Source organism: Hemitrygon akajei, chromosome 5, assembly GCF_048418815.1.
Source record: "Hemitrygon akajei chromosome 5, sHemAka1.3, whole genome shotgun sequence".
Taxonomy (NCBI): Eukaryota; Metazoa; Chordata; class Chondrichthyes; order Myliobatiformes; family Dasyatidae; genus Hemitrygon; species Hemitrygon akajei.
In genome coordinates this window covers 88,241,713-88,265,326 of record NC_133128.1, presented here as the reverse complement: position 1 = coordinate 88,265,326, position 23,614 = coordinate 88,241,713, and positions in this window count along the sequence as shown.

Genomic DNA, 23,614 nt, shown 5'->3' with positions numbered 1-23,614 from the left:
TTTCCTTTGCCCACCAGGAGCTTGATGACCTTCTTTCAACTGGAAATAAAAGATTCTCTTGGGGAGACATGAGTTAGGTATGCAAATAACATGACCTGTCCATCTGAGCTGGTGTTGCTTTATCATAGTGGAGATACTGTTCATGTTGGCTTCCTCCAGTATGATAGTGTTAGTGCCTCTATCCTTCCAGCTCATCCTCAAAATTTTTCATAAGCTTCTTTTGTGATATTGTTCCAGGCTTCCAGGTATTTAATGTGGGTGATCCATGATTCAGGTCCGTACGGTAATGTAGGAAGGTCGCTTGCTCTATAGACCAGAAAGTCTTTTTGAATCTGTAGGTCACAGGCTTCCAAGACTCTTTTCCTTAACCTTGCATAGGCTCCACCAGCACTACTCAGGTAGTGGTTAATCTCTGAGACAATGTCTGCTTTTGAGAGAGAACATTGCCAAGGTACGGAAAGTGGTTTAGATTTTCAAGGGTGATATCTTTAACATTGATGGAGGGCTGGTTAGGTAGTGGTTGATATAGGCCCGTGTCTTTTATGGATTCAAGTAAAGACCCAAGGTTTCTTCAGAGTTTTAGATAGATAGATAGATAGATAGATAGATAGATAGATAGATAGATAGATAGATAGATAGATACTTTATTCATCCCCATGGGGAAATTCAACTTTTTTTCCAATGTCCCATACACTTGTTGTAGCAAAACTAATAACATACAATACTTAACTCAGTAAAAAATATGATATGCATCTAAATCACTATATCAAAAAGCATTAATAATAGCTTTTAAAAAGTTCTTAAGTCCTGGCGGTTGAATTGTAAAGCCTAATGGCATTGGGGAGTATTGACCTCTTCATCCTGTCTGAGGAGCATTGCATCGATAGTAACCTGTCGCTGAAACTGCTTCTCTGTCTCTGGATGGTGCTATGTAGAGGATGTTCAGAGTTTTCCATAATTGACCGTAGCCTACTCAGCGCCCTTCGCTCAGCTACCAATGTTAAACTCTCCAGTACTTTGCCCACGACAGAGCCCGCCTTCCTTACCAGCTTATTAAGACGTGAGGCGTCCCTCTTCTTAATGCTTCCTCCCCAACACGCCACCACAAAGAAGAGGGCGCTCTCCACAACTGACCTATAGAACATCTTCAGCATCTCACTACAGACATTGAATGACGCCAACCTTCTAAGGAAGTACAGTCGATTCTGTGCCTTCCTGCACAAGGCATCTGTGTTGGCATCTGCGATGGCATTATTATCTGCACACTGAAACTCCATGATAATGGTGGCACTAACCTAATTCTTGGCCTTGAACAGGCTGAGGTCCATGCTATACACAGTTGGGATACCCTGTGGAAGGCCTTGGCTAATGAGGTGAAGAACGGTATGATAATACTGCCCTGCTTACATCCTATCTGGACAGTGAAAGGTTCTGATTCAGCGCCACTACTGTTGAGGTCTGTGGCTGACATGCAGTTGCCTTAGTATTCATGAGTACTTGTCAGGACAGTCGTGTCTGGATAGTATACACCAGGGAGCTTGGCAGTCTACTGGATCAAATGCCTTTGCCAAATCTATGAAAGGTTTCATACTTGGCCAAAATGAGTAATTTCCCACTTGCCCATAGTATTGTCTATTCGCCAGATTTTTGCCCACTCCCTTAACCAAACTCAATCCCTTTGTAGCCTCCTAATACCCTCAAATGACTCTCCTACCAATCCCATGTTATTCATAAACTCAGCAATCAGAACTTCAGTGTCTTTGTCTGAGTCCTTGTACTAGGTGGTAGAATGGTTGAGGCCCCAGTATTAACCCCTGTGGTTAACTCATGGATAAATGGACCTGATGTGTTGAGGGTCAATTTCCATTCTGTTAGGCTCTATGTTCAACAGTCAGTATGGGCCTGGTGTGCTGAGGCCAGTTTCTGTCTCGTACAGCTCTATGTTCTACGGTCAGGATGGACCAGTCTGGTGTGCTGAGGCCAGTTTCTGTCTCGTACAGCTCTATGTTCTACGGTCAGGATGGACCAGTCTGGTGTGCTGAGGCCAGTTTCTGTCTCGTACAGCTCTATGTTCTACGGTCAGGATGGACCAGTCTGGTGTGCTGAGGGCTATTTTCCATTCTGTAAGGCTCTCTGGCCTATGTCAGAGTCTGACCCCTGGGATCGGTCCATGAGCTTGAGGAATCAGCACGAGGCACAGTGGATATTGGTCTTGGCCTTCAGGTACTTGAGTCCAGGTGCCTTCACTGCCTCATGAATCTCAGAGAGTGGGGCAAGACCCTTCAGAATTATTCACCCTGTCTTCACATTTATGCAAAGATCAGGTGTTAGGCAACATATGCTGCCCTGGTTTACATTCAGGGAAGCCCAGTTTTCTACTCTGAACATCTCGAATGGTAATGTACAAAGGAGCCAATGCCTTTATTGGTATGGTGTTCTTCCACTGCTGACGCAGAAAGATGCTCTTCAGCCCACCATGTCTGTGCTGACCATGAACTCCTTAACATACCAATGCCATGCTGCAGCACTTGGGCCGCAACCTTCTCCAGCTGTCTGAACACTGAACGAGCTGACGGAATGCCAACAGGAGGGAGCTACACTGGAGTGTAATTGCAAAGTTGAGCTTCATATTGAGAATCCATTCATTGTGGATAGTAACTTCTCAGATGAAAAGTTACTCATTGTCCTCAATTAAAAAAGAAAATGCAGGAAATACTGAGTGAGTCAGGCAGCAACTGTAGAGGAAGAAACAGAGTTAAATCACAAAGTACACTGCAGGTGCTGTGGTCAAATCAACACGTACAAACAAGCTGGACGAACTCAGCAGGTCGGGCAGCATCCGTTGAAAGGAGCAGTCACCGTTTCGGGCCGAGACCCTACGTCAGGACTCACAAAGCGTCTCGGCCCAAAACATTGACTGCTCCTTTCAACGGATGCTGCCCGACCTGCTGAGTTCGTCCAGCTTGTTTGTACGTGTTGAACAGAGTTAAAAATTGTTTATTAGAAGTAGGAAAGGTTATGTTACGTTGAGGGAGAGAGAGGTGAAGAGAGAGTGTCTGTGACCAGGAGAAACTGAATATCCCAGGTAGGGGTGTGTGGCTGGGAGAAGGCAGCAAAGACTTGTGAATCATAGCTAATCTCTCTGAACCAGGTGCAAACGGAGGTAAGCAGCAGAGAGAGAGAGAGAGAGAAGCAAAGGCAATGCCGGAACTCTGGGATATAACGCAGCAATTCCTGGACACCTAAGGTGAAAATGTCAAATGTCAGAAATATGCAGTAGGTCAGGCAATATCTCCAGACAATGGAAAATAATTGTTTTTCCTATTTTCCTAATTTTGATAGAAAGTCAACAGACAAATCCTTAATCTTGTTTGTCTTATCACAAATACGAGCCTGTCCTGTGCTTCTGCTCTGATTTCAGATTTCCAGCACAGCCATTTTCACTTTTTGATTCCTGTCACCCCTTACTCTCCTTATGCAGTGTGAACTCTTTCCCAGCTGCCGATACACCTCGGAGTTGGAATGCAAAGGCTCCTTCCTGGGGAGTTGGTCGATCCTGGGAATCCCCGAGTGGCTCCTGGATGTTCTCCCAACAGGAAGCCCCAATTGACCTCAGAGTTACTCAGACCTGCAGTGAGCCGTTCAGAGATCTGACTCATTTTTAATTCCCTACATGCTCCTATGGCAATCTCATTGACAGAACTGAATTTAGAAGAAAGTCTTGCTTATTGCAGATCTTCATGCCAAGCTGCAGGTTTTAATCCATCTTGGCTTAATTCACTAGTCCCCTCAAACACTGCTTTCAGCCTCAAAGCAGAAGCACATGGTTGTGATTTTGGTCACCTCAGTTTGGGCAGGGCTATACCATCCAAACAATTTCAAGAGTTATCCCTTTTAACTGCCACTGAATTTCTGAAAGCATCTGTTGTGTTATTCCTTTGAGGGCTCTCTGTCAGTGCTATCAGCCCAATCCCCTGACCTTCTCTCCAAGGACCTACAAATTTTACTTCCCTTAATGTATTCATCCACTTTCCTTTCAACTTTTATTGTTAAATCCGGTTTCAGTATAATCCTGATCATAATTGTCTTCCTTAATCAGGATCTCTTCATATTTCCTCAGATCCCCTGCTGTCTCTTCTGTCATTTAAAACAAAACTTTATCCTTTTCTTTACTCCAAGGAAGTAGTTTCTACTTTATTCAATCTCAAAACCTCCACTCATCTGTACTGGCAATCTCTACTGACATTAAATGCACCAGCAGGAGTACCTGCATTTGCCATATCCTTTCTCTGAGGATTGGTATTGGTTCTGGTCAATTATTGTCACATGTACTGAGATATAATGAAAGCTTGAGATCTGCATGCCATACATAATTACATCAGGGTAGCAAAAACAATGAATTCAGTATAAAATCTTACAGCAAAAGTGCAGAATAGGTAGAAGAGGCAGAATGAGTTAGACTAAGAGTTCAAAAGCTCATCCTTCAGGATATGGGAAGTTCGTCCAAGAGCCTAATAAATCAGGGTGGAAGCTGCCCTGGAGCCCAGTGGTACATGACGCCAGGCTTTTAATTCTTCTGCCCACTAGATGAGGGAGGAAGAGAGGGTGACCAGGTTCCGAGTGGGTCATGATTATGTTGGCTGCAGTGGTAAGTGTGGGCAGCATCTATAGAGGGGAGGCTGGTTTCTGTGATAGTCTGGGATGCATTCACAGCACTTTGCCAACTTTCTACAGACATGTGTACATTGACTGGTGCGTCACAGCCCGGTATGGAAATGCCAACGCCCTTGAATGGAAGACCTGACAAAAAGTAATGAAGACATCATGAATAAAGCCCTCCCCACCGCTGAGCACATCTACACAAAACGGTGCCACGGGAAAGCAGCATCCGTCACCAGGGACCCCCACCACCCAGGTCGTGTTATCTTCTTGCTGCTGCTGTCAGGAAGAAGGTACAGGAGCCTCAGGACTCACATCATTAGGTACAGGAGCAGTTATACCCCTCAACCAAAGGGGATAACTTCACTGAACTTCACTTGCCCCACCACTGAAATGTTCCCACAACCAAAGGACTCACTTTCTAGGACTCCTCATCTCACATTCTCAATATGTATTGTTTATTTTTGTATTATTGTTTGTTCTTTTTGTATTTGCACAGCTTGTTGTCTTCGGTTGAACGCCCCAGTAGGGATTCTTTTATTTGCTCTGTCATAGTTACTATTCTATGGATTTGTTGAGTATGCCCCCAAGAAAATTAATCTGTGCATATGGTGACATATATGAACTTTGATAACAAAATTTACTTTGAACTTTGAACATTGCACAGAGCAGATGCCATGCCAAGCCACGATGCTTTCAGTGGTGCATCTATAAAACTTGGTGAGAATTGCCAGGGACATGTTGAATTTCCTTAGCTTTCAGAGAACTATAGGTGTTAGAGCACCTTCTTGGTCTTAGCGGCCCACCCTGAGAGAGTAGGGCACATCAAAAGAAGTATAAAGTTAGCGTGTGTCGACAATCTTCCTTTGTGCACAGCACAGCAAGGCACAGACCATGCCGTGCTGAAGGAGCTGCAGTGGCCATATCCTCCAGCAAGTAGGTAAGAGCCGTGAGATGCTTTCATGCTTTGGAATCAATCTGTTCTGCAAAGGAAGTGCTGACATGGAAACATTACAAAAAGACAGGGGAAGAATTAAACAATGCCGGTTGACTGAAACAGTGAATAAAACATTAGTTACTTCAGTAGCAATCGATTACACTGAATGATTGATTAGGAGAAGTCATTAACCAGTTCTCCATCCAAATCCAAAGACTAGCATTAATCTTCTGAAGGGATTAGACTGCTCCTTGCTTGGAGCTACAGATTGCTTAGAATTATAGACGTCTCAATATTGTGATCATATTTGCTGTATTTAAAAGAAACATCATAATCATTAGTCTGTTCTTTGTTATTTGAAAGATAAGCACATCCATAATTTAAACAGCAAGATTAGAAACTTCATTCATTATTAAAGAGGGACTGTCAAATTTACCTAGTAGTGCAGCTGCTAAATTAACTTCTCAGTCTAAGTTGATTGAGGGATTTGCATGGTGCCAAAGTTTACCCATAATTTGGGTTGGGTAACCTTAACCAATTTTAGTTGGGTCAGGCAAAGTGGAAACACACTTGCTACAGTACCTGGGTGACAGAGATTGGAAACATCTTTCAAAGAATCTGTGTAGATGGAGATGCCTCACGTGGTTGGATATTATGCTGAAGCTTATGAGCTAAACACACTTACAAAATCAGGAAACCTTAGAGGAAGATTGAATTATATTGACAATATATTTCAAACTCTTACAATCTAGTTTCTCAGGGTTCGAGTCCATAGGACACTCAAAGCTGCTACGCAGGTTGACTCTGTGGTTGAGAAGGCATATGGTGTATTGGCCTTCATCAACAGTGGGGTTGAGTTCAAGAGCCGAGAGGTAACGTTACAGCTATATAGGACAAGGACGTTACATGGAGTTGGGGGGCGTGCCTTATGAGAATAGGTTGAGTGAACTTGGCCTTTTCTCCTTGGAGTGATGGAGGATGAGAGGTGACCTGATAGAGGTGTATAAGGTGATGAGAGGCATTGATCATGTGGATAGCCAGAGGCTTTTTACCAGGGCTGAAATGGCTAGCATGAGGAGGCACAGTTTTAAGGTGCTTGGTACAGAGCAGATGTGAGGGTTAAGTTTTTTATGCAGAGAGTGGTGAGTGTGTGGAATGGGCTGCTGGTGGCGGTGGTGGAAGTGGAAACAACAGGGTCTTTTAAGAGACTCCTGGACAGGTACATGGAGCTTAGAAAAATAGAGGGCTATGGGTAAGCCTGGGTAATTTCTAAAAGTAAGTACATATTCGGCACAGCATTGTGGGCCGAAGGGCCTGTATTGTGCTGTAGGTTTTCCAAGTTCTATGTTTATTGTTCTAAGTTTCAAATCTGGCATAGACTGGCAGCTGAGTTCCCACACAAGGGTTCCTTGTTTAAACAACAAACTGGATACTATATTCCAGGTATAGTCTCCCCTTAGAAAATAGGGCTTATTTAATGGGAGGGAGACATGTCTTTTGCATTCATATTCTCTCACAATAAAGGCAGACATGCCATTTGCCTTCTTAATAGCTTGCTGAACCTGCACATTTACTTTCAATGCTTCATGTACAAGGACACCCCTGTCCCTCCGACACCAACAATTTTAGCCAATCACCACTGAAGCAATATCCTACCTTTCACATCATATCCTATATATTATACCCCTTTGCCCACTTACTCAAGCTTTGACATCGCCTTGAGATCTCTCTGCACCCTCCCACACAAACACTAACCTCTTTCTTTCTATTGTCAGGAAGCTTAATATCATACAGCACCCTGACTTTGAAGTAATTAATCGAGACTAGTGACGTCTGTGACCCAGCACTAATTTCTGTGCCACTCCACTGCTCATAGACTATAAACCAAATATTTCTCCAGCTCTGATTCTAATTTGTCTATCGGTCAGGCCAGTTTACTACCCGCAAACCCTGCCTTCTAGTTGTGGTGAATAATCTCTTTTGTCACAATACATACAAAACTTCCCTCTAATCAATTTGGCTTTATCCAGCTCTAACTTCATATATACATGTTGACTTGGCCCACTCAGTTCCCAGCTCCTTCCGAACAGATCGCAATATTTTCCTTATTATTCAGGTTGGGCTCATTCCTCTCACTCCCTCTCCTCCTTTATAAACCGTGAGGTTACGTTAGCTATGAATCTTTTGAAAATGGATGGCTGAAAATTCATTCACTATCTCCACAACCATTTCTTTCAAAATCATTAAACACAGGTCACCGTCTCCTAGGGATTTATCAACTTTCAGTTCCATTAATATAATTAATGATAATTTATTTGACTTTCTCCTTTTTTTTCCTCGAGACATGCTCCACTATATTACTTCCAAACGATTCTCCATGTTTTCTTCTGTGCAGACTGATCCGATATATTTCCCTATTGTCTGGTCTAATTTCTCCTGTCTCAGTCTGTCAGGGACCCACATTAATGTTAGCTGTCTTTTCCTTTTTATGCAACTACTGAACTTTTCAGTCTGCTTTTCTCTCCTCTGTTATTTTCTACAGACTTTATCCTTGGGCTTGGTGAATTTTCCCAGTTCTCCATCCATAACTTAATTTTGTATTCAGTTACTGTTTTCCCTTGTACGACCTTAATGCACTTTGTAATGAAAGGATTTATACAGATAGTATGCCAATGAAGTGTGCCATACTTCCATACGTGTGACAATAATGAACTGATTTACCAGCTTAACAACAACACACACAAAACACTGGAGGAACTCAGCAGGTCAGGCAACGTCTGTGGAAAGAGCAACCAGTCAGCGTTTTGGGCTGAGACTCTTCTATTGGATGCTGCCTGATAGAAAGAAGAAACCTAGAAAATGTACAACATAATACAGGTCCTTCTGCCCACAAAGCTGTGCCGAACATGTCCTTACCTTAGAAATTACCCAGAGTTACCCATAGCCCTCTATTTTTCTAAGCTCCATGTACCTGTCCAGGAGTCTCTTAAAATACCCTGTCGTATCCACCTCCACCACTGTTGCCAGCAGCCCATTCCACGCACCATCTGTTGAGTTCTTCCAGTATTTTGTGTGTTTTTCTTTGGATTTCCAGCAACTGCAGATTTTCACGTCTTTGTGATATTGCCAATTTACTCCTTTGTTTTAGCACATTATACGCCATTTCCTTTGAGAACCAGAGTTTCAGATGAGCTTTGACTTATAGAAGGTGGATGATGAGAGATTTGTCATGAGTGCAGTGAAAACAAAAATCAAATGGGAAGTTAACAAACGCTCTAGGGTTTCATCAGCAACTAAGCTGAACAGAATGAGAAATAGATATCACTGAAGTGGGGATATAAGAATCAGGTTTACTATCCACCAGCATGTGTCATGGATTTTGTTAACTTTGCAGTGGTAGTACAACGCAATACATGATAAATACAGAAGGAAATAGGAATTACGAGAAGTTTATACATGTATATTAAATAGTTGTGTTAAATCAGGAGTGCTAAAGCAGAAATAAACAAAAAAGAAAGTGCTGAGTTCATGGGTTCAATATCCCTTTGGAACCCTGACAACTGAGGGGGAGAAGCTGCTCCTAAATCCTTAAGTGTGTATCTTCAGGCTTCTGTCTCTCCTTCCTGATGGTAACAGTGAGAAGAGTGCGTGTCCTGGGTGGTGGGGGTCCTTAACGATGGACACCCCCTTCCTGAGGTACCACTCCTCAAAGATGTCTTGGATACTACGGAGGCTAGTACCCACGATGGAGCTGACTAATTTTAAGATTCGCCCTCCTTCAAAATATTTTGTTTTCTTTCATGACGCCCGTTTAAAATGATTCCAATTGACAAACTAATAGCTGTTTTTAATTCGGTCCATTATTTTTCAGATAATTCTTCATAGTACAACCCATCAATGCTTTTGACCTAAAACCAGTGTAATTTGCATGGAATCAGTTGTCAGGAACTGTTCCTAATCATTGTATTATTAAGAGTTCTCATATTCTCATATTCATCCATTAGTATGAAGCAAGTGTAGAACCTCCAGGCACTGGAAATTCAAATGCCTCTTTCCTTTCTCTTCTTTGCTGGATTGCTCTTGCATTCTGCGAATTATTGTGGATCTAGAAACAGAGGATGGAAATTTTCTGTAAATAAGATGAGCAGAAGGGAAGTAGGAGATCCCTTTTTGATCTCACAGCCAATTACTAACACATGGAATGGATTTGGAGCCATGGTTGAGAATAAATTAGATAAACATTTGAAGGGAAGTAATATCAAAATGGGGAAAGGCAGCAAACTAAAATGGAGAAAGACTCAACACCTGGTCAGATGAAATGGGTTGAATCACCTTCAGTGACCACACAGCTTAAAAAAACAGTAAATGTTGCAGGCATTCATCCATAATATTAACCCAATTCTCTCTCTCTTCTTTCTTCACAGACACTCAGACACTGCCTGTTCTTCTGGATAGTATCCCTGCCTTCTCTCTCTCTCTCTCTCTTCTGCCCCCATCTGTCATTCACTCCCTTTCTCTTTGTCATCCTCCCACCTCCCTTGCTCCTCTCCCTTTTCCCTCTACCCCTGCGCTGTTTCAGCATCTCTTTTTCCAATTGTCTCCTATGATCCACCTCTTTAATATCCAGGTACCCAGGACAACCCCAGCCTCAATCTTCAGTGATATTCCCTTTGTTCAGTCAATCTTCCCCATCCTCTGTCCTTTATAGCATAAACCAAACTTATTTTATTATCTTACCAGTTCTGATGTAATACTATAGAATCACAGAGTTAAACAGCACCAAAAAATGTCCATTCGGCCCACTGCGACTATGCTGTCTATCAAATACCCATATACTCATACCACTTACAAGCTCATGGTCCACAGTCTCTATGCTCCGATGATTCTAGTCCAGGTGCCTTTTATTTGGAGATAAAAAGAGAGAGTTCCTGCTTCCACCATCTCTCAGGTAAACATTCCAATTCCACCTATCCACTAAATCTTCAAATTTCCTCTTACTTCTCATCTTGAACACACCCTCTGGTCTTAGGTGCCTCTGGCATCAGGAAAAGTTTCTCACTATCTACCTCATCTATGTTCATCATTATGTTGTACACCCCCATCAAGAGCCTCCTCTGCGATCTCCACGCCAAGGAAAGTGATAACAGTCTATCCAAAATCTCCGGCTAACAGAGCAACCAAACTTTGTTCAACTTCAAACTATCCATGTAGCACGTGCTGTCTAATCCAGGCAGCATCCTGATAAACCTCTTCTCCACCCTCTCCAAAAGCCTCCGGATCTTTCTTGTGTTGAATTATTTAGAGATCCAGCTCAGAGTTGGCCAGCAACCCCCTTTAATCCTAGCAGCCAGATGCTCCAGATGCAACCTAACCAAAGTTTTATAACGCTGCAGCATTACTTCCCAACTCTTGAACTCGATGCCTCAACTAACAAAGGTAAGCACGCAATGTGTCGTGTTTTCCGCCCTGTTGAATAGTGCAGTCACTTACAGGGAACAATGCTGCAGGAACTCAGTGTGTTCGGCACCATCAGGGAGGAAAGGAATTGTCACAATTTCATCAGGACATTTGCATTGATTTAAGTTCATGATTCCACACTGGAGGTTTTTTTGGTATCTGTAGTTCCTTTGCCATAGTTTCTCTAGTAAAAAAAATCGTAGTTAGAATAGCTAATATAACTCTTACTTGAAGGGTATTTTTAAAGAATCCTGAAATCACAGTGAATTGTTAATTTTACTGTCAGGAAATCCACGAACTGATCAAAGTCCCTTGTTCCCACTGACTTGAGCCAATTGCCTTGCCTTTGTAGAATTCCTGAGACTTGATTGCTGTAATGCAATTGCACACAACTGTAAATCAATGCAAGGGCACTTCAATCTCTTGCCTGCAAAACTGCTTAACATTCTCCTTCACAAGCGGGTCAAGAGCTGCAGATGAGCAGTTGGTCAGCACAGATGACAGTGATTTGCCTGTCAATTGTTGCAGGCAAGGATATTGTAAAACACTGGCGTTGCCTTTTAGATTCATTTACTGGAACAGGCTTGATGATATTCTGAGCAGGATTGCTCCCCACGAAGTTGTCTAACAGACGCCGGCATTGAATCATTACAGAAGATTTCCTATTGGGCTAATCAAATGATGCAAACCTACCTGACATCAATCAACCGAATTAGATTATTGCTTCCTTCATTGTGTGTTTGTAATCAGAACATCTAAGCTCCAAGGGAGCGCTGCTGATAATCATTTTAATGGAGCAAACAGAAATGTTTGTGCAAGAGAGAGGGAGAGATGCACTTGCTAACAGGTCTCAGGAGAGGAGAAAGGAGGCTGCGTCAGAACGATCCTGTACGTGTTGAAAGGCGCCCATCTGTGGTGGCAGAGCAATCAACCAGGAAGGACGTTCAGGACCGCCAGAACCTGCAGAGAGTGGCAGACACTGCCCAGCCCGTCACAGGCTTGTCACGTCCTACCATCCAATCCAGCTTTATTACTTGAGTTTTGCTTTGCATTTGCACAGTTTTCCTTTTGCACATTGCATGTTTGTCAGTCTTTACGTGTAGTTTCATGTTGATTCTATTGTACTTCTTTGTTCTACTGGGAATGCCTGCAAGAAAATGAATCTTAGGTGGTATACGTTGACATATATGTACTTTGATAACAAATTTATTTTGAATCCTCGTGGTGCATTGCTTCAGAAAGGCTGACAGTATCATCAATGACGTCTGCCACCCTGGGCATTCCCTTTCCTCTCTTCTACCTTCCGGGAGAAGAAAGAGGAGCTTGATTGAAATGACCGATGATCAGACTCAAGAACAGCTTCTTCCCCACTGCTTTCAGACTTCTGAACCAATCACCTTTTTCACATCAACTGCCGGGGCTTCTGCCACTTTTTCTTCCCCTCTCAATCATTGCATTATTGCCACTTTAACAATTTTGCACTATTTCAGTTTGCACTAAAACGTTTTGCACCATTCAGCTGTTTAGTGTTCAGTGTTGTATTTATTATTCCCAAGTGCACTGTCTAGTCTGCTCCCTTAAGGTTGTTTGTTATAGCCAGGGGTGGTAATGGGGACAAGCTCCCACTATCTGTTAAATGCTGGCAAAAGTGTGTGGCTCAAATAGCCTCTGACAACCAAATCCAGCTTCTGGCCTTCACCTGTGGCTCAGCTACTAAGCCTGACGGAACCATTTCTACTGACAGGAGAAGGGGCAAAGGTGGGTTACTGGCTCCTTAAAGCCAGTCACTTCGGGCAGATGGGGATCATCAGCCGTGCTTGGCAGTTCTAGGAGAAGGAGAACTCTGAACTCAAACCTCCTCTACCTTGCGGCTCTACCCACTCACGGGGAAGGCTCCAGGAGTAAATCCCCAGGGAAAAACCCTGAGAGGGAGTCCCTGAGGCAGTGCTACATTGAGTCGAATGCTGAATGGTAACTCCGGCCAAACTGACTCAGTCTCTGCCGGTCCTTTGGGCTGATCAGCTGCTTGGAGAGGGGAGCCTGCACATAGACTTGCTCTCCATATCATACCGCCCAGGTTTGTGTATCTAGACAGCTAGGACATCAACTCTGAGCCCAGCGGTGAGCCCTCGCCTCGCCTCGCCTCACCTCGCCTCACCTCACTGTTTACTCTGAGAGGTCCATACCAGCAAGGGATCTCTTTGCACCCTGGTGTATGAAATTAAACAAATCTGAATCTGTACGCTGGCCATTACTGTACAGGGAAACCAGCGTCAGTATCAGCTTTCGGAGCAGGTGCAGAGGGGGTTCCTAGGAAAAGGGGCTTGGTTCTGCAGACAGAATGGATAACCTGGGGCTGCTCTCCTCAGAACAGAGGAGGTTGTGAGGGGAATCTGATCTGCCAAGAGTACAGGCAGAATGGATGAAACCGTTCCCATTGGAGAAGGGTCAAGAATGCTGGGACACAGTGAAGCTGATTAGCAAAATAAACTTAAGGAGTGTCGTGGGGGAAAGTTCTTTTTATGCTGTGCCTGGTTCAGGTTCAGAATAAACTGCAGGGACGTTGGCAGAAGCAGACTCAATACAGTGCTCGGTGCTCAAGTGTGAAGAAAGTACCTCGGTGGGCAGAAAAACCTTCTTCCACTCTGTTCTGTGAATAATCTTACTGCCACTCCTCCCTTCCTAACAGAGACATAGTGGGAATGCAATGAAGGTGCTTTGGACTGATTTATGGGGGTGGTTGGAATGGGCCTGCATCTCTAGAGTTCGAAGTGAACAGGCTTCTTGTGAGTCTTGATGGAGTAGATAATGGAGGGGTAATGTTTGCCTAATGAGGAGTCACCATCTCAGAGAAGTCTCCACTTGAGGCTCAAGCTGCCAGAAATGTCCTCTCCCAGAAGGCATTCTCTTCTGAAACCAAGTGTGCTGGCTCAGTACATTGAAGAGGGTTGGTGAAGACGATGAACCAAATCAGGACAGTGAAACAGACATAGGGGATGGAATAGCCGACCATGATTTTACTTCTTATGCCCTTATCTTCGGCTGTGAGATTGGGCTGGGAGAAGAAGGTACTCTGGGTGGGGGGTACCAGTGGCTTACAGAACTACCACTGACCAAGCACGCCGATCTCTGACGGACAGAGCCGTCAAAAGCCAGGGCCGTGACACCAGCGGAAAACTGACTTGACCTCGTCCTCTCCAGTCGATCTGTAGCAGATGTGCCTGTATATACGCCAGCATGGATAGAAGTAATAGCTGGAGGTAGTTCTAGTGAAGGCAGACTTTTGAGCTTCACATTGAGGGAACTCTCTGTGGCAGCTTGTGGCATTACCCCTGGGCATACCAGAGATGATGTGGCAGCAATGTATACCATCAAATTCTGTACCCCTATTGGCTGACTCCATCATTACTGTCGAGCTAGGGGATCCACCCTGGATCAAACTGAGGGCGATGTCAGGACATACCATTGGTGGAGTTGTTGGCTTTCGTATCGAGAGGACTAGAATAGAAATGCAAGAATGTAACGAGGCTTTATAAAGCACTGGGGAGGCCTCACGGGCAGTTTTGGGCCCATTTTCTATGAAAGGATGTGCTGACATTGGAGAGGGTTCAAAGGAGGTTCACAAAAATGGTTCTGGGATTGAAAGGCTCATCATTTGAGGAGTGTTTGATGGCTCTGGGCCTGTACTCACTGGAATTCAGAAGAATGAGGAGGGACCTCATTGAAACCTATCAAATGTTGAAAGGCCTCAATCGTGTGGATGTGGAGAGGATGTTTCATATGGTGGGAGAGTCTAAGGCCAGAGGACACAGCCTCAGAATAGAGGGACATCCATTTAGAATGGAGATGAGGAGGAATTTCTTTAGTCAGCAAGTGGTGGGTCTGTGGAATTCATTACTATAGGTTCCTTTGGAGGCCAAGTCATTTGGTATTTTGAAGGCAAAGGGTGATAGTTTCCTGATTAGTCAGGGCATGAAGGGATATAGGCAGAAGACAGGAGACTGAGGCTTGGAGGGAAATGGATCAGCCATGATGAAATGATGGTGAATGTTCGATGGGCCAAATGGCCTAATTCTGCTCCTATGGCTTATGGTTTTATATCTAAAGATCAAAGCCTAAGTCAAGTTTATTGTCATCTGCACAGGTGCAATGAAAAACCTAGTTGCAGCAGTACTGCAGACCCAAACCATCAGATGCACAACATTCACATGAAAAACATAAATTATATACCTTTTCACAAGAGCACGATTAGAACAAAAAAAATCCATTGTAGTGCAGAGTTACTGTACTGAGGTAATGGTTAGGGCTATGCCAGTTGGTTAAAAGACAAATGGTTGAAGGGAAGTTAGCTATTCTGAAACCTTGTGTTGTGCGGCATCAGATTTCTGTACTTTCTGCCCGATTGTAGCTGCAAACAATGCATTGCCTGAATGGTGGGAATCTTTGATGTTGCAGTGCCTCCTGTGGATACAATCAGTGGTGGGTGTGATGTACGGGACACAGTCTGCTATTCTCTGCAGCTTCTTACATTCCTGCACCAGACCAATGACGCAGCCAGTCAGGACACATACAGCAGTACATCCGTAGAAGTTTATTACTGTGTTCAGTGACAGTCCAAACCTCCTTCACCTTCTAAGGAAGTAAAATGCTGACATTACTTCTCTTGTCCCTATGTGTGGGGCCCAGGATATTTCATCCATTATGCTTATGCCCAGTAATTTAAAGCTGCTGACTCTCCCCACTGATAATTCCCCAATGTAGACACGATCCGCCAAAATCCAACACCTGTCAGCCATTCTTCTGAGTGGACTAAACTACTATGAACTGCTGATGTGTGCAAAAGGTAGATCTCGAAAGAACTCAAGGAGATCGAACTTATAAGCCAATGAACGATCTGAAATGGAGCAGAGAAACCTCTGTTCACACTCGCAATGAGGTGACACAAAGCAGAAGTTTGTTTTTACTGGCCAGGAAAGCCTTTCTTTCTCAGGAGCTTAAAGAAGTCTGGCATGTCCCCTTTGACCCTTACTGATTGTGGTGAACTACATATACCTGTCTGGACTGCTCCTGTGGCTCCTCCCGCAGACCCCTGTATAAAGGCGATTGAGGCCTGAGCCCGGCCTCTCAGTCTCCAGGATGTAGTATGGTGGTCAACCACTGCTTGTTCCTTCTTCCAGTCAATAAAAGCCGATATCTCGCCTTTACGTCTCAGAGTGAGTTATTGATGGTGCATCTCTGATCTTCATCGACGCACCATCGAGAGCATCCTGGCGCAGCAACTGTTCATCCTGAGGCTACATGGAACTGCTGAGGGGTGTGGACACATCGTGGACCCCAGCCTTCTCGCCATGGATTCTGTCTACACTTCTCACTGCCTTGGTAAAGCAGCCAAAATCATCAAAGAAGCATCCACTCAGATGTTCTCTCATATCCCTCTCCAACTCCTACTGGGTGGAAGGTACAAAGGTCTGAAACGGCATACCACCAGTTTCAGGGACAGCTTCGAGCTAACTGGTATAAGACTATCAAATAACTCCCTCATCGATCTCACCATCTAGCTCGTTACACCCTTGCACCTTATTGCTGGTGCGCACTTCACTTTCTCTGTAACGGTAACATCTTATTCTGTGATTGTTTTCCCTTGTCCTACCTCAAAGCACTGATGCGGTGAAGTGATCTGCATGCAAAACAAGCTCTTCACTGTCGTTCAGTGCATGTGACAGCAATGAAGTAACTGACCGATTCAGACTGGAGTCAGCCACTAAGGGTACTGTCTCCCACTCACTGTGCAGTGACGCCAGTGTGTACGGTCACCAAGTCAAGACAGGCTCTAGCTGGCTGACAGCCTCAGGGAGTACCTGGTACAGCTAACACCAGCATTAAGACTAGGAGGAAGAAAATCAGAAAGAACAAGACTTAAAGGTCATCAATCACCGACATTTCACGATAAAGAAAATAGTACCTAAAGGAAATTTACTATTAAATCAGTCGTTTTCTCTCCCCTCAGGGTATGGAACTCTTGTTTCCCATAAACTTTGATTAACCTTGAACAAACAGGTGAAATCTATGCATTTTGAAAGGACCTAATTTACAGAATGCATGAGCAAGGACTTACAACATTCACTGAAGGAGACTAGGAAACCATTTACCCAGTGTTTTCACATTTAGACCTCGCCTGCAGATGTTGTTCCTAAGCTCTTTACACCAATGGTCTCTCACCTAAAGTGGAACTTGTAAAAAATGTGTGTGTTATGTTTAGACTGCGAGCATACGACTGTGAACAGTTAATGTGTTCTTGCCAATGGCAAGTTATACCAGACAAACAGAGTCAGGGTTAATTGGTGCACACACAGAACTGTATTTTCCACAGTTGCTGTGGGCAGTGTATGAATTTACTGCTGTATAAAGATGATACTTTATTCCTTGCTTAATAAAAACCCTTCACAGTATCCGAAAGCATTTTGCAACCAAGCATCATTCCGGTGAAGGTTCATTCAAGAGGAGCAGATGGGGAGGTTTAAATTTGCATCAAACAGTTGAGCTGTTTGCCAGTACTGAACTTGCTTATGGCTTCAAGTTTCCAATTGGGCCTGAACTCACACACTTCTAATCTAATGCAGAGCGAAGAGCTTAATCCGGGAAGGTAAGGCTGTTTTTTACTGTGAGTTTTCCAACCACCAATAGGAGCTATCCAGTATCTATTGTTTTATTCATGAATGTAAGAAATAAGAACCAGAGTAGGTTTTTCAACACATTGAGCCTGTTCTGCCATTCAACAGGATAACTGTTGATCAACCTGCCTTTCCCAGATTCGTGATCCCTCCAACATCAAGAATACTGTCAACCTGGGCTATGAAGGCAATGAGTGCCCAGGCCTCCTCAACCTACCAAGGAAGGGACTTCAGAGATCCATCACACTCCGAGTGAAGAGACTTCTCCTTATCTCTGTGCTAAATGGTCTTCCCTTACTCTGGTACTGAGAGCCCTGCTATTGATTCCTCAGTTGAAGGAAACAGCATCCTTGTGTCTCTCTTTTCAAGGTATCTTGTATGTCTCAGTGAGGTCACCTTTCCTCGTGGCAGATCTGCCTCTTGGAGAATCTGTGCTGCATTGCCTTTTTATCCTTAAACTAAGTAAAACAAGATTGTGCACAATTCCTGTAGTAAGACATGGCTTCCCTTTTACCCTGCTCCTTTTGTTATAAAGACCAACAACTTACCTTTCCAAATGTTTGCTACATCTGCATTTTAGTTTTTGGTGTCTTGTGTACAAATTTAGGCCTCTTTCAACCATCACTTTATCCATGATTTAACCTACTCCAATTGCAAGCTAACCCTTATTTCTCATATAAATAAGAAATCTTATATATAGAAGAGATGCGCCTATCTAAGATAATTCCCAAAATTTCCTCATAAACAAAGGAATAACATTTGTCACCTCCTTTCTACTGTGATCAGTGAGGATGCAAGGATCAGTGCCAAAGATGCAGCAATCTCTTTCCTCGCTTCCCGTGGTAACCCAGAGTATCTCCTGTCCAGCCCCAGGAGTATAACAGATTCGTCAAACACTGTTTTCCTCTGACTGCTCAATTGCTTTGTTTCCTTGGTATCATTATGGATTCCAATATCATTCCTGCTGCTGTAACCGATCGGCAGTTCCTGATTTTCTCTCTCCTTCCTTTCTTAAAAAAATACTGCATCTTTTCTATCCATCAGTCCACAAGAGTCATTGCAGAACTGATTTAGGTAGAGTTTATGTGAGTGACATTTCTTTTTTTAAAAAAGGATAATGATTTGCTTTATTTAGAACCGGAATTAAATTATATGAAGTGAAGTTTGTTGTTTAATTTGTTTAATTGCTGTTAAGAGTGACTAATGCAGTTACTTTAGATAAGGTCAGAGCCTCCTCTTGATTTGTTTAAGAATATTGAAAGTTAAAGACTCTGAACAGTTGGTTCCCGGGATGCAAACTTGCCTAGAGGATAGCAGAGAGAAAAAAAAACCTTTGCAATTCTGAATAGAGGCAAAGACAAGGTGGGTAGGGGCGTCCAAAACTAGGGAGCATAGCTTTAGGTTGATAGGAGAGGAAGTTTAAAGAGAACTGAGAGGCAACTTTTCATGCAGAGAGTGTTGAGTACGTGGAGCGAGCTGCCAGAGGAAGTGTTTGAGCCAGACTCAATGATATCAAAGCCCTTCAATGGGCACATGGATGGGAAGGGCGTGCAAGGATATGAGCTGAATGCAGGAAATTTGGACTAGAAATTGGGTGGGAACCATGGTTGGCATGGACTTGTTGGACCAGATGACTTGTATTGGAGCTGTATTGCACTATAAATCTCTGATCCTATTTATATCTGTGATCAAGCAGCTTCACAGAAGGGGAAGAGAGCCCGACTCTGGAAATCTCCTTCACCACCAGGAAATAGACACAAGGTGAGGGCTCAGGATCAGAGTCATCCTTCAGTGTTTTAGGAATATACAGCACAAAGTCTTGACAACACACACAAAATGCTGGAGTAACTCAGCAGGCCAGGCGATGCTTATGGAAAAGAGTAAACAGTTGACGTTTCGGGCCCAGACCCTTCAACAGGACTGGAAGGTGGAGGGAGGGGAGGAAGTAGAACAAGGTGGTGGTCGGAGGGGGAGCAGTGAGACGGAGTGTTGCTGAACTTTCATCAAAGAGAAGATTTTACCTTCTTCAGGGTAGGCATCCCTCAAAGAGACTTCGCAGTGCAGTGTGTTGCTTTGGATTTCTAGCATCTGCAGACATTCATGTGTTTGTGATTCTACTACTACGCTGAACTCTCTGGAAACATGGCCTGTTAGCCCCTCACCGACAAGCCACTGGACTCAGCAAACCACCGTTCTCAAACGCCGTACGTCTCGGGTCAGCATGACTTGGGGCCCACCAGACCGGGGGGTGGATGTTTCGACCACCCCCACCCCGGCCTGAGCAATACCGTGTAACTACTGCCCACTTGTAATCATCCGTCAGCAGGAAATAACAGATCACACACCGCATATAATTATAAAGGTGTGTTTATGAAAGTCAACTTAACCGAACATTATTATTAAAAAAAAAGATAAAACGACCCATTATAATTAAAGCAGACAAATATGCACGATGTTGGAGCTCAGATGTTCCAGAAGCTGATGTACTCATGGTGCCAACTCCGTGACCACCAGTAGAACCTTCCATCTTCGACTCCGTTGAAATGTGTATTGCAGTTGGATTGAAAAGAACCAGACTAAAATAATAGATAGGGATGGGGGTAAAGAGGGGCAGGGGTATCAACGGAGGTCTGTGAGTTGGATGTTCATGCCAGCTGGTAGGAGGCTACCTAGGCCTCCCTGCCCCCCCTTACCCCCATTCCTATCCCCTGCCCCCCTTACCCCCATCCCTATCCCCTGCGCCCCTTACCCCCATCCCTATCTATTATTTTACTCTGGTTCTCTTTCTCTCTCTTTTCTCCCCCCTCACTATAATCTCCCCCCAGACCTACCTTTCTTTCTCCTTTATTTCCCATAATTCTCCACCTTCCCCCCTAGCCCATTTCCCTCCAGCCTATCACTTCCTAGCTCTCTACTTCATCCCTCCCCCCACTTCTTATCCCCCCTCGACCATCCCATGTTACTTCACTCCTGATGAAGGGTTTCGGCCCGAAACGTCGTCACTACCTCCTCCCGTAGATGCTGTCTGGCCTGCTGAGTTCTGCCAGCATTTTGGGTTTTTATTTATTTCCAGCATCTGCAGATTCACTTGTGTAACCTCTCATTCAATGTCAGCAAAACCCAAGTGATTACTGGAGGAAGAAAACAGGGGTGCATGAGCCAGTGCTCATTAGGGAATTGGAGGTGGAAAGAGTCAGTAACTTTAAATTCCTGGACGTAATCATTTCGGAGGATCTGTCCTGGGACCAGCACGTAAGTGCCATTTCAAAGAAGGCACAGCAACAACTCTACTTCCTTGGAAAGTTGCACAGATTTGGTATGTCATCTAAAACTTTTACACACTTCTATAGGAGCACAGTATCCTTCCTGGTTGCATCTTGGCCTAGTAGAGAAACACCGGTGTCCAAGAATTGAAAAGCCTACAAAAAGTTATAGATACTACCCAGTCCATCACAGGAAACGCTCCCCCCACCGTTCAGCACACCTACAAGGAGTGCTGCTGTAAAAAAGCAGTAGCCCACCATCCCCCAGGAGGTACAGGAACTTTAGATCCCACACCGCCAAGTTCAGGAACAGTTATTACCCTTCAACCAATCAGAATCCTGAACCAGCATAAACAACCTCACTCACCACAACCTATGGACTCACTTCCACGGACTCTACAACTCATATTCTCAGTATTATGAATTTACCTATTTATTAGTTATTATTATTTGTGTTTTTCTATATTTACAGTTTGTCTTTTGAATATTGATTATCACTCTTTGTGTGTAATTTTTCATCAATTCTATTGTATTTCTTTGTTCTACTGTGAATACCTACAAGAAAATGAATCTCAGGATAGTATTTGGTGACATATATGTACTTTGATAATAAATTTACTTTGAACTTTGAACTTTTTGACTGTTGGTCCTTATCTGGTCTTTAGCACAACAGTCCTGATGAAAATGCTGACTGTACTTCTTGTCCATAGATGCTGCCTGGCCTGCTGAGTTCCTCCAGCATTTATGATGTGTATGATGCCTCCTTGCAGTTAGGGAAATTGCTGCTCTCCATCACTCTGTTTTTTGTCCATTTGGTAAAATCATATCCCTGCTTCTCCCTTTAAACCTTTAGGCTTCAATTTTGCCAGCAAATGTCCACAGCGAGCCCATGTACACAAGACCCATTGCACCTGCCTTGCCAACCAGCTCTGAAACATCATCAAAGAATGGAATCGAGACAAAAGAGCTTTGCCCTCAAAACAGCCTGTGACACAATTCAGATATTAACCCATATTTTTGGATTAATTTCAAAGTCAAAGCCATTTATTACCGTATGTATAAATACATTTATGCACAGGTGCAGTGAAAAGCTTACTTGAAGCAGCATCGCAAGTGCAAAGCATTCACAAGGAAACGAATTAAATATAAGTTATACAAAACTACTAAGAGCATAAGTACAACAAAAGAAACAAACTGCAAATTGGTTATTGTGTCGCTGTAACAAGGTAGTGACTAGGATCTTGCAGGCGGGTTTAAGAACTGAAGGATTGAAGGGAAGTCATTGTTCTTGAACCTGATGATGTGAAACTTCAGGCTTCTGTACCTCCTGCCCTGGTAAGAGAGCATGCTAGGATGGTATGGATTTTTGATGGTAAGTATTGACTTCTTGAGGTAGTATCTCATGTAGATACTATCAATGGTAGGAGGGACATACCCGTGATGTATTGACTCTCTGACTCCCTGCAGCCTCTGATGTTCCTGTGCATATTGCTGTACCAGACCAAGATACTTTCAACAGTACATCTGGTGAAGTTGCTTAGACTGTTCAGTAACAAGCTAGATCTTCTTGACTTTCTCAGAATTTTGCATTGAACTCCAGTTACACAGTTACAAAAACAGCCTGTGACAGTTGAGTTCATTCTCTGTGACAGTCATCCAGTCCTCCAGGGTCCCTCCACCCAAGGGACACAGCAAGACTGGCTGGATCCACCCTTCTTTCGTAAAACGTAATTTATCCTATGCAACACACACAAGATGCTGGAGGAACTCTTCAGGTCAGGCACCATCTATGGAGACGAATAGACAGTCGATGTTTTGGGCTGAGATACTCTTCTTTAGGACAGAAAAGGAAAGGGGAAGATGCCAGAATAAAAAGTTGGGAGGAGGGGAGGAGGGTGTAGCTAGAAGGTGATCGGTGAAGCCATGTGGGTGGGAAAGGTAAAGGTCTGGAGAGGAAGGAATCTGATAGGACAGGAGAGTGGACTATAGGAGAAAGGGGGGGTGGAGGGGACCTTGGTTGGAGGTGATAGGCAGGTAAGAAGAGGTAAGAGGTCTGAGTGGGGAATGAGGAAGAGGGAAAGGGATACTTTACTTCATTTTACCAGAAGGAGATACTTTACCAGAAGGAGAGATCGATTTTCATGCCATCAGGTTGGAGGCTACCTTGATGGACTATAAGGTGTTGTTCCTCCACCCTGAGGTTGGCCTCATTGTGGCACAAGAGGAGGCCATGGACCAAATTGTCAGAATGGGAATGAGAATTGGAATTAAAATGTTTGGCCACTGGGAAGTTCTACTTTTGGCAGATGGAGTGGAGGTGCTCAACGAAGTGGTCCTCCATTTTTCAAAGGCTCTCACCAATGAGATGATTTGCAGCTGAATTAGAGGGGAAATAATATCTGAGTCTGATGGTTTGCTCCTGGTGCATGGGGGGTTGGTGGTGGAAGTTAAATTTGAGTTGCAGGGGGATGGAAATTGGACTGCCAGAACAAGTAGTGGAGAGATTGTTGAGACAAATGTTTTTAAGACCGCAGACAAAGTCAGGAATCAAAAGGTTGAGCATGGTGCATCTAATGTCCTGAGCTGTGTATATTTCAATGCAAGAAGTATTGTAAGAAAGGCAGGTG